General features: G+C 31.9%; 1 long non-coding RNA gene and 1 pseudogene across 1 annotated transcript; both read right to left on the bottom strand.

Moving 5' to 3' along the window:
- Window positions 1-1,414: 1,414 nt before the first annotated feature.
- Window positions 1,415-13,280, bottom strand: LOC143047246 (uncharacterized). Its single transcript, XR_012969463.1, has 3 exons — window positions 13,146-13,280; window positions 2,046-2,159; window positions 1,415-1,610 (listed from the first exon to the last, which is right to left on the bottom strand). It is a non-coding gene; the product is annotated as an uncharacterized LOC143047246 (long non-coding RNA).
- On the bottom strand, window positions 2,233-5,126 carry LOC143049055 (uncharacterized; annotated as a pseudogene).
- Window positions 13,281-13,288: the final 8 nt, after the last annotated feature.

The raw sequence follows: 13,288 nt of genomic DNA, 5'->3' as shown, positions 1-13,288 counted from the left end.
AACCCGTGCTTACGTACAGTGAGTTGTTGAACCCCACTGTGACTTATTAAATGAAGAACTGCAAATTATAACATCGCTGTTTATTTGTTCTCTTACCTGCATGTGTACATACTGACATAATGTGCGTGTTTCTCAGATAAGAAGTGTCTAAGTCTTTTTTTTTTTAATGTTATGACGTTCTAAATCCCCTTATGTCTAGATCAATGCTATTTCGATTGAGTTTTCCATCTAAAAAAATAACCTTTGACGAAACATCACACACACACAGCCAATTAATTAACAACAGAATAATCCCATAGAATCTATTTTAATATAACAATTTATTTAATCTCACCAAACATAAATTCAGTAGCTTCTTTGGTGTCCACACACTTCTATTAAAAATATTCGAAAAAAATTATATTTAACCAAAAAAATCAAATATGGATACAATCAAAATAGAATCACGTCAAATGCAAATTTTGTTTTTTAATTTTTGTCGTTTGAGATAAATTTAAGATCACTTAATTTAAGGCAAAATACTGGTCATGTTGTCCCTATCTCTTTGAAAATGAACTATCTAAATAAACTTAAAGAATATTACCGCTTGCGCCAATGTATATTTTTGTTAATGACGATCCGTGCATAATAATATTTATATAATAATGTTGTGTTTAACATTGACTATGCGAAAATAGTAGCCAGGGTGAGAGACAATATATATATAGTGCACGACCCGAAGGGGAGTGCACTATTGTCTCAAACCCTGGCTACTATTTTCCAGTCAATGTTAAACACAACATTAATATCATTATTATACTGACTGTTTACTATTTTGAATAGTGACAATAGTGTATTTCAATGTAAAAAAAATGCCTTTTATGTAATCTTATCAACATATATTTGCTCTCTTAAAAAGACTTTGACTTTGTCTTTATAGCTGCAAGAAAGATTATCAAAGGGATTGATTCAATAGTATGTTTTGAGGTGAAATGATTGATTTTAACTCTGTATCTGAATATAAATCATTACTGACATACAATAGAATACTGGTTGGCCTGGTGCTAGAAGTTGTGTTAAACTTGATATAAGGTTCCAGCGGTTTGCTCATTGTTGAAAGCTTAAACTCATGTTCACTTCAAGATGAAGAAGTACAATTAAAGCATTATGTCCTAGATTTGTCTCTGTATTATTTTGGATTTTTCACAAGAAGGTGTACTCTAAACCTCTTCCATTTCATTTATTAACCTTCTCCACAGTACTCTATAACTTAAAAAAAACAAGTAATATTAACAGTAAATGTCATTTATTACAATTTATCTGTAACAAATGACTATTTTGGTTTCAATAGCAGTGAACATGTTAACAAATATAAAATAAATGTCTTAAATGTCCTTCTAATTCAAATAATATCTACTACAATGTATTTTCCATTATTGTTCAAATTTAATTATTGTAATAGTTGATATTAACAGTACAATTTGAAATATTCATCAATGGCATCATCTTCATTTGCTTTGGGGCACTTATTTGGTGGTCAGAATTCTCGACTGATTGGCAATAGTCCACCAAAACATCATCAGGTAGTCCCAAAAAGTCAATGATATCTGGATCATATGGTGCAGTTTCAACTGAAATAATTTAAATAAAGTCAGCTTTTGAGTGTGAACAAAGTACCAATACTATTAGGTAACAAATTATTCTAGTTGAACATAAAAAAAAGTTGCACAAATAGTTCTTGGCCATATTTACACATATAGCGGTACATCATTTGTACTATCAAAAACAAGTAAAAACGTACTTTCATTTTTAAAATGTATTGAAGAATGTTGAGACATAAATGTATTTACATGTGTTAAATATGCAATTAATTCACCTGAATGCCATTTTGTTCATGAACTCCATTATATGTAACGGGACATGTAGGACAGTGACTTTAAGGAAGATCTCATTGTTGAAGACTATGTGACAAACCTTTTGTCATTTATTTCATGTTGTTGACCCAAAATATATGTTGAATAGTTAATACTATTTCAATAGTACCTGAATACAAAAAGAAAAAATACCTTGTCTCTTACTATTTCTAACAGCAGAAACAGTCTCTATTACTGGTAGAGGTATTGGCTGTTCATTCTCATCCGACGTAAAGGTAGAAACAGTCTTTTCCTGGGACAAGCTAACTGTAATAAAAATAATTCAGTTTGTTTTTACACTATCTTGCATGTAAGGAGAACTATTTATATATTATATAGACTATATGTACAAAAGGAGCCATATGAACAGTTGTCTTATCAGTATCTTTAAACAGTACAACCCAAGTTTAATGGCAAATATTAGAATACAATTATCGATGTGATTTTATTGTGCTATAATATTTGAGGGGAATCAACGCTACAATGTAGTGTGCTATATTTCATGGTACTATAGCCGGGTGAAATGGCGTTCCGACTAAATGTAAATTAAGAAGGAATATTTCGCTCCTAAAACTTTTATTTCAGCAGTCCGGCGAGACCGAACAACAAACTCCAAACTAAGTGTAAAGTAACATACAAACAATAACAATATATATAAGCACAAACAATTAAAGGATTAAGAAGATTAAGAGATGACAAATTAGAAATTAGAAATAACAATAGATTAAAAGAGTAATTAGTGTCCGACACGTATTTGTAAATTATAGTCCAAACTGTCACAGAGAATAAATAATGAAATAAATAGAGTAAATGCATTTAAGACCTTTGTCCAAGATTATGACACATAATCCGTGTAAAACACTTATGCCTAAATTTACGACAAAGTCTAGAATAATAAAATAAATGCAAAACCTAAATATACATTAAAACAATTGAAATACTAAACTGTTGTTTAAAAACTAATTTCATTGCATCCGGTCATAGTACCAACAAAACAAATAAATACATGCATTTCTCCTAGGTTATTTTTCTTTGCATTTCTTTGATTATTTTGTTTAATTTGATAGTTTACATGATTATACTTACTAGTTACAGAGGCGGATTTAGAGGGGGGACCAAGGGGCCCGGGCCCCCCCTTTTTTGGAAAAATTTTGGTTGCTTATATAGGGAATCATTGAAGCGTGACTGGAGCGGGCCCCCTCTTAGGTCAGTCAGTGGGCCCCCACTTATGAAAATTTCTGGATCCGCCACTGAGTTGCACTCCTACTTTCTGTCTGTTGTAATGTTCCATAGGTACATTTACTTAATGCATCAGACATACTCTTTTTCTGTTTATCTGAAATGTATTTATAAAAAAACAATGAAAGCATTTATATGAGTTCAGAAAATGATTGACAGACAGTAAAATTAATTTATAAACATGCACAATAAAATAAAGAAATGTACAAGTATAGTCATTAGAATAAAGAATATATAAATATTGTACTCAGTCATTTCACACATTAAACCCAATACCTTTTGAGATTTTACATAAAAATTTTGGATAAACTCAATTATGATATTAAAAGCAGAAATAATCTTACAATATTGTTGTAATTCAATGTATATTTTTGTTATTATATGTACAAATGATGTACTGCATAAGATATATAGATATAATTTAATTTTGGATGTAACGCGTCTTCTGATTGGCTGACGTTATTTTGTTATCAGCCCATAGACATAATTTAGTCATGTGACCGTGACGTCATCAACCTTTTTTTCATGGTTTTCTACGGTTTGAAATGAAATTTAGAATTAAATTATAAGAAATGACTGTAATATTTTTTCTGTCTATTCGAAATAACATAAAAAATGTGGTGCACACTGTTAAATAACCTGCTACGCGCGTTATTCAGTGTGCACCACATTTTTTATGTTATTTCTTCATAGACAGAAAAAATATTACAGTCATTCCTTTAATAACTGTATTAAAATTTTAGCAATTGCACAATGAATATTAAATATTTGTGTAGCATTTACCTGAAGTATCATAACAATAGCTTGATAAAGATGCCTCATTTCTGTGTCCACTGATAGTCTTGATGTGACGGGATTGGAAGCCACTATAGTCCAGCAAGGTTATGCATGTTGACCGGATACAGTGGTTGGTGTATTCTCTTGATAATTTTGCTGACTTCGACAAATTCTTCATAAACACTTTTATGGTGTTTTGTCCAATTGGTTCATTTCTGAACCACATATCATCTTGTTCACTGAATGAATTCTTTGGATGCAAGAATAATCTATTGCTTGCATTATTGTGTTTCTTTAGATATTTAACAAAAGACTTAACAGGACATCTATCTGTGCCAGTAGCATACATCATTCCCCCTGAACCCTCTGTCTCATTTGTAGTACCTTGGTGGTTTTTTGTTAGTTCTGTTGTAAGTTTACGGACATACATCTGCCCTTTTTGATCCGAGTCAACTTTAAATTCATCAACCTTCAAGTTCAATTGTGAGAGATTTTCTTGACCCCTTCTGCAGAAATATAAGATCGTCTCGAATATAGTTTTATTTAGGAGGCCCTGAGGAGTTGACGTGTTAAAAACTAGTGGGTGTTCATAAAGCATTCTCAAATCCTCCAGTGAGATAGCCTCATGGTGGGTGACAGTTCCTTTTCCCTCTTCTCTCGTTTTCCTGAGTAGGGAAGTAAAGTTGTCGTTCGCTCGGGTAAATTCGGGGTCGGTTATGATGTCAAAAAACCTGTCGTTCTCCTTCAGATATCTATTAATGCTCTGTTGTATTGCTAGAAGAGTATTTTTCTTGTAATATTCTTGACTTTTATTTCGGATGTTGGCATAAAAATCTTGCAATAAATTTGCGATTTCATCTTTTGAATTGTGGCTTCCAAAATGTCAATTTCCATACCTCTTTCAACAATGAAATCTGACAAAACTTTAATAGCAAAATGTGTTTGTTGACCAGTTTTCTTGGACTTAAAGTTCTCTTTTCTAAATGTTGTAGGGTCGTCTTGACCAAACCGCGACATCTTGCTTGTTTTGTTTTTTTGCAGACGACAGTATAGTCATTAAGCGACTTTAATTAGTGGTTTATAACATCGTTATTTTAAGCTCACATATGATCAGGCTAATAAGTCCAGTCCACTTGTCTGTCAATGCGACTAAGCTCCACCTTCTCGCGTGAAATCAAACAATGATTGACGTTAAAATCAATAGTCTATTGCAACAGCTAGACATACTGTTTTTGCATAGTGCAGTTAACGCTATTTATTTCATATCGGTTAAGAATAAGCTTATCTTATTGGATAAAAAAAGGCCACATGACATTCTTTATTCTTCAGTAATAAGTTCCATCGGTCATTAACAGAACAAAACGGACTGGAAAACCAGTCGTTAACAGACTTTTACATGATAATGACCGGTGGGGCGTGGTTTGTTTGTTTGAGTGACATTCCGTAGTAAAACGCAACACGATTCAAACGTGTTTGCAGTTTACAGTAAGAAAATGGAAGACACGCGTCTACTAGTGCAGATAACTCTAATGACCGTTTTGCTACTGATGAAATTAAAGTAAACTTTATTTTGTATTTCAAATATGGAAGTGGCTTATATAGTTATCTAAAACTATGACCGGTCTTCACTTTTTTCTAAAGAGGTTACTGTCAACAATTTGAATTTTGATTTTATGAATTCTTTTAAAACATAGTTTCTCAATGAAATAAACATAATAGTTATTGAAAAACTGGTCATTTTATTTGATTTCATACATAAAGATTATGGGATGTGGTATGATTGCCAATGAGACAACTATCCACCATAGTTCAAATAAGTGGGTGTAAGCCACCTTCCGACCTGAATCAACGAGAAAAAATAATACCATATACGTAAATTCAGACATTATTACGTGCATTTATTATTGCGGCGATTTCGTCATTTTAGACTAAATGCTATTTTTACAGCGGATGATTCTTGTGTATTACTATCGCCTAGATTTCCATTACGTAATATTCGTTTTGGGGTTTTAACCGATCTATAAACACGATGAATACTAACATTCCTTATCGCTTGTTATAAATTCATTTCTTCAATGAATACTCATCAAATACTTTTTCAAGAAAATAAATTAATAATATTAAAACATTTTTGTGATATATATAAACATATGGGTCATTAAAAAAAAACATGCAAAACTATTTTATTTGGTTTGGATAAGTCAAAAGACATGAAAATATATCAAAATGTATCAAAATAACTTTTGCATATGTTAGATATGAATGTTTTGTGATACACTATATACAGTTTACAGTATGAAAGGTTATAAAAGCATCCTTATGTTTTCTTAAACCCTTGGATATAGCCAAAATCAACTGTTATTTTGTACTATTAATCCTTTCAGACCTGTAATAGTACAATTATTCATATCATTTGTTATTAGGAGTTGTCACTTTTTATTGCATTTTAATACATACAAACATTTTTTAGTGATTTTGGGAGGTGTATGTTGGTTTAATAATAAAAAATTTCACCAAATGGAAAAGTCTCATTTTTAAGTCAAAAGACAAATTGGTTTCTCAAGATTTCAGCAGTTGCAATAGTTTCTCCCTTAGCAATGTTACCTGTAAGCATGTTATGAAAAGAAAAAAAACATTTATGTTGAAAATTTAGTGAAAAAATCTTAAAAGTAAGTAAAAGCTATATCATAAATGAAAACAGTGTCCATGGTGTACCCTTATAAAATTTAACATTTTTTGAAAACATTTCCTGCACTTTGAATTATGAAATATATTGATTATAGAAACATGGACCAGTAACAACATATAGAATAGGGGAATGGAACACCCATTTCGAAACTGAATCTTAAAATACACCTTAAATCATTGGTGTTACTGTCAATGGTGAGACCATTTTGATAAAATAACACCATTGACCAGATTAGTAACACCACTGAATATATCATGACAATCAGCATTGTTTTGTGTTTGTTTCATGTTTAACAAGCGAAACATCATATTATTTATGAAAAACAATACTTATTTAACAATGTTTGAACAATATCATTTAGTACATATATAAACTTTTTACAAACTGATGTATGCTGGTAACACCCAGTGGCGGATCCAGGGGGGGGGGGGGTTCCGGGGGTTGGAACCCCCCTTTTTTTTGGCCGATCAATGCATTTGAATGGGAGCATATAGTTGGAACCCCCCCTTTACTCTGGGTTGGGACCCCCCCTTTTTTTGAAATGGCTGGATCCGCCACTGACACCAATGACACTAATTAGTAACACGATTGACATTTTTAGTAATGGATGTTTTGTTATATAATTTGAGATTTTTTAGCCTAAGAAGTATTTTTTCATCTTTTTCTTTTGCTCGGTGTTCTTGTCTTTGTGTTCAGTACTTAATAATAGTAAAATTTGAAATATGATGTCAATGGTGATACTGTTGTGTCATTGGAGTTACAGAAGAGTCAGTGGTGTTACTATATAAAAATGAGACATTTTTAAAATTTTTATTCATAAATTAAAGTGCTTTTAGGTGGTATACGAAGGATTAAGTATACTATTATCATTTAATCTTGTACATTTTACATATATTTAGTTTAAGTGTATTTTTTAGTATTTACAGCAGCCATAATTAGGACAGCCAACTTTTTTACGACAATGTATTCTGAAATTTATGTTTGAATAGAATGCACAGCTATTTGAATAATGTCAATAAGTCGTAACTTAAACCTAAACAACAAATTGGAACAGTTGTTTGATGTTTAACAATAATATTTAGTACCTAAATGTATGTTTTAAATTGGTAACACTATTGACACGATTCTATCAAATTTTCAATTCAATTCAAAGTTTTATTGCCATATAAACTTTACAGTTTATGACATATAACAACAACAAAAACAAATAAAGACAATAACTAAGTAACTCAATATATATATACAAATTCAGGTAAATATTAAAGGGTCCCCTGTCCTCATGCAGTTCCATTGACTTTTTTTTTATAAAGGATCCTAGTTTATTCACTTGTGTTGGTGTTGATGGGTTAAGTATATATATAAATCATATAACTTTGTCATTGTCAGTGAGATTAGCAAATGAATTACTTTCTCTGTTAATGCAATTAAAATATGTTAATCTAATATTTGAATTATGAGAACAATTTATTAAGAAATGTTTCTCATCATCTAGTACTTTGCATTTTTTGCAAAGTCTCTCTTCGCGAGGAATTTTAAAATGCCTTCCTTTTTCAATTAATAATGAATGGTCACTGATTCTAAGTTTTGTAATTAATTTTCTAAATTCAAAGTTTGGGTTAGAGAGGTAAGGTTTGATCAATAGATTTGGCTCAAGTCCTTTATAAAAATTTAATTTACTTTTATCATCAATAGATTTCAACTTATCCATCAACAGGTTGTTGTAGTATGAGTTTATTTGGGGTTTAATATAGCATTTAATATTTTTTAATTGTTTTAAATTATTACATGTTTTTAGTCTATCTATATCAATGTTACATTCAGAAAGAATATCTTTTGCAAAAGTGAACCATGAATAGGAGCCACTAGAATCCAAAGGATGACCTAAATTTGTAAAAATGAAGGAATTCTTCATTTTTCCCATTGCATATTTCTGCCTATCGTTGCTACCATACTATAGAATAGAGGGACATATTTAAATGTTTTAAACAATGACATCATTTTCAAAATATTACCTCGTCGAAATTTGCACTTTTGTTGATAATGACCCATATAAGTAAAAAATCATTAATATCTATGCACGCGCATACGGAAGAATATCTCAAGATCGTTTGCAATCTCAAGGAATGATAACTCTGCATGGATGATTAGTTCTTTGATATTTTTTGCAATATTGACAAAACTATGTTTAATTCGTATAAAAAATTCAAAATGCGAGTTTAAATCATTGCGATTGTAACCCTAGCTGTCTAATTTTTTGCAATTATAGCCAGACTATTAGCTCAGTATTCAAAATGAAAATTCAAGTCGGTATAAAGTTAAAGAGACAACAACCCGACCAAAGAGCAGAAAGTCGAAGTCATCAACCAGCACATTTTGTCATACGCCGTAGAAGGTATACCACTGAAGCACACATGATAATAATTTCGTCTGATTTTTATAGTTTATTCTATGTTGTACTGTTACAACAATGTCCAGGTTCTTGGGGAAGTTGGTGCCTTTGATGCTGTGTAACATATTTATATTGTACATACATTAGGTCGTTATTTTTTCTCGTTTGAATTGTTTGTTTTCATATTGGGGCCTTTTGTTTCAAAGCTGACTGTGAAGCATGGGCTTTGCTCAGTTTTGAAGGCCGTATGGCGCCCTTAAGTGGTTTATTTCTGTATCATTTGATCTCTTGTAGAGCTGTCTCATTGGCGATCTCGTTGGCAATCATACCACATCTTTTTATTTTTAATATAACTAGAACACACCCGCGAAATTGCGGGCATTTAGTGCGTGATAAGTATATAAATTGTAGAATGATTTTTCCAAAAAGATTTTATGACTGGAGAAAATTTAGACAAGGTATCTGAAGTCTAAGCCTGCGGGTACTGTGGTGACAGGACACTTTTTTTTTTTTTAATTTTTCGGTTTTCTGTTTTTCTGTATACTATCAACATACATATACTAAAGATAAAGTGTATTAGCTGTTTACTACCCATTCCATGTTGACTTACTGTCCACGGAAGTCACTGATATATTATAAAGAGAAACTCTCTATAATAATTATACACTATATATATATATTGTCCGCCATGGATAAACTTCGAATTGCAAATAGATTTTCTTCATTGTATAAGTATGATCAAAGTTTCAGAAAAACGTTAAAATAATTGTCCTGTCCCCAAGTACTAAGAAAATTTAAAAACAGCCCTAAACGGAAGTCTTAAAAGTCAGTCCGTTGACGGAAACAATAACCTGACGTCATAAAATTTCGTTTTCGTTTTCCTCCCAAAATAACACAAACTGCAAAAGCATAAGCAAGGATGACAAATGCGATTATGCATAGTACTTATAGAACACAGAGTCATAATGATGAATTTGTTGTGGAAGGAAGAGAAGCGACACACAAAATGATGTCTTCTCACTTAATAGTATAGATACACAACATAAACATCACACCATATCATATCATGTGTTAGTCCAAGTGTAGCAAAGAAGAGGCCGGAAATGCACGTTAGAGCAACCTGCAAAATATATTGTTTTGTTTGAATCTGTTGTTATTGGCTTCGAACTAGGTTTAAGTTTGTGAGTACTCTCATGACATAATCTGATTATGATAATTAAGAACATACATTATTAATAAGGTAAATGGTCAAGAAGCGACTTTTCTCCTAGTCACAGTTGTCTCATTGGCAATCATACCATATCTTATTGTTATACATGTATTATCTCTATTTAGTTTGAGCCACCCGCTTTTATCTATAGATACAGCATGTTCATTTAGTATTAAAGATTAATAAATACAAAAACGGACATAAAAATGTGCCAACTGGTTTATTCAATTAATATCATAAATTTCTATGTATCCGTTACCACCAACAAAAAAGTCAATGTCTTGAATCTTTTTAAACTTAGAAAGAATGGTTCGAAATCTCTCCTCATCTTTTGAGATAACATGTATAACAGACTTCACCGCGGCGAATAGCACCCCTGAAATACCAAAGGTTATATACTTCTAGGTTTCAATATATTATCGTTTTCAGTGAATGTTCGAGGTTTCGCTTCCTGCAATGTCATAAAATTAAGTTGCTTACTTTGGCTGTTTGTTATTGCAAACCGAGTAGATTTCGTATGAACGGCAATGTCATCTTATCATTAGATTTGAGATAAACAGGCTGTGATTTGCAAATAATTTAATGTTGGATGTAACGCGTCTTCTGATTGGCTGACGTCGTTTTGTTTATCATCTCATAGACATAATTCTGCCATGTGACCGTGACGTCACCAACTTTTTTTCATGATTTACGCCGGTTTAAAATATAATTTAGAATTAAATTATAACAAATGACTAATATATTTTTTCTGTCTATTCAAAATAACACAAAAAATGTGGTGCACACTAAATAATAACCCGCTACGCGGGTGATTCAGTGTGCACCACATTTTTTTGTTATTTCTTCATATACAGAAAAAATATTACAGTCATTCCTTAAATGTTTCTGATCGAAGAATGCCCCCGGTCGTTGCAATATATATTGCGTCATCACTGTTATCAATACCACAAACCATATTTGGAAAAGTATGACGTTGAACATTTTTCATTGCGTCATTATGAAGATTGCAAGTATATCCAATGTTTGAATCACATGTTATAAAAAATGTGCTCGTAGATGATATCAAACATACCCTCTTCGTATAATTTTGTATGTCAACATATGCTAGTGTTATTCCGCTGATGATATTGAAAAATCCAAATCTTCCCTTGACTTGCATTGCGCATCGGTTCTCGTCAACTCTGGACTTATTTCTCCACATTTCTATTCTTTACAAGAAAGAATCTTATTTGTTATTAATTAATTGACTCAAAATCATGTTTTTGTTTAAAGGTTTTTGTCAAAGCTCTAAAGCAGACGGAATGTTTTCCCTGTCGGGATATCGCAATTCTCCCGAAACCCACGGGGGGGGTCTCAACATGGGATTTTGGGTACAGGTGTGCAGCTGGGATTTTAAAAACACCCCCCATTCATATATTGAATAATTGTGAAATCCCTACCTATACATATATTTCACAGCGAAATCATAACCCATTCATATATTTATCACCCATTGAAATATCACAATCGGTCAATTACTACCTATTGATATATTTCCTCGGTAAAATTGCACCCCATTGATATATTTGACGGATCAAAAAAGGGACCCATTCCAGCGGCACATATGTATATACCTTTATATAGGAAGAGACCCCCCGTGCCGAAACCATCCACCTGAGAAAGTTATCTGCAAGTTTTTCAAATCCAGCTTGTAATTTAACATCTGAAGCTTCATCCAAAAAAGATTCAATACGTTTTAAAATCTCGTCAGCGTTGTTTTAATATTCTGAATCGCTAAGAAAGTTTGTTGCTTAGAACCAAAGTTTTTCATTAACTGTAAATGTTCCCGCCATTTAGCAATGGCTTCCGATTCTTCGTGTATTTGTTTGATGGTGGTATTGATCTCTTGCAACTTATCGCTTTGCATCAGTTTTGAATTTTTGACAAATCCTTGGTGTAAATCGTCAATTCTTTTCTTAGACCTGGTCAAAACCTAATCTGCTTCCTCTTGGATTGCTTCAAACGAAGATAACAACTTTTGTTTACTGTCCCTTTTGTTTTCCGTATTTTCCTCAGTTAATTGCTCAAATTAAGAAATTCCGATTGTAAATTTTCGATATTTTGTGTCTTTAAATCCCCAATGTCGTCAATATTTTGCATGTTTTCACATTTTTTGTGATCTTAATTAAGACATAATACGCAGCAAGGTTTTGAATTATCAAAACAATACACTTCCAAACGCTCAGTCTCATGAATAGAGCAATACTCCTCGGTTCCTTGAAGCAAACTAAAACTTGCATGGTTTTGTTCTTCTTTAGGCACGGTTTTATGCGTCAGAGTTGGTTTCAACCGATTGTGTGCACTAGAACAATTCTGACAAAGAGCTTCAAGGTATTCGCAGCTCAAGACAATAGAAAAATGTGATTGATATAGCTGTTTGACGTTATATATGTACAACGCATATAGAGTGCTGGATTTTTTCGCTGGGTTATACTAGACCATGTAGACCATCGCTAGTCTAAAGCTGTTTTCTGCTCTTTGGTCGGTTTGTTGTCTCTTTGACACATTCCACGTTTTCATAACATGTGATGGAGCAACGACTTTTTTTTATATTTATTATAGGTCTAATCAGCCCATCTCATCAGTACCACTATATAATTTCGAACTGAAGAATAACAAATGTGCGTAAGAAATAATAACGATATAAATGATACTGTCTCATTTTATTATTTTGTTCATTTATTTTTATGTAAAATTTTAATGTGTTCCTAAATATATATTGGGTCGCCGATGGTTTCCTGGTTAGATACGTTTTTTAAAAGTGTTTATTCTTTCGTCATATTTGTCTGTTAATAAACGATATTCAAATTAAAAAAATAATCGGTGCAGATATAATTGAAGAAACTTATAGGTAAAGGGAGATAACTAAAATACGCAAAATAAAAACAAGAAAAACTTCCTCGTACAAACCTGTCATATAAAATGATATGGTGTTCGATCCATAACTAATTGATTCTTTTTATATTATGTGTGTAAACTTTAGTCCTAATACAAACAACCATCAATGAGGATTTGCCAAAATAAATACTGAAATGGATTAAACCGTATATAAT

The sequence above is a fragment of the Mytilus galloprovincialis genome, chromosome 10, assembly GCF_965363235.1.
Source record: "Mytilus galloprovincialis chromosome 10, xbMytGall1.hap1.1, whole genome shotgun sequence".
Taxonomy (NCBI): Eukaryota; Metazoa; Mollusca; class Bivalvia; order Mytilida; family Mytilidae; genus Mytilus; species Mytilus galloprovincialis.
The sequence above is the reverse complement of the archived record's forward strand: the minus strand, read 5'-3'. Positions and strand labels throughout refer to the sequence as shown.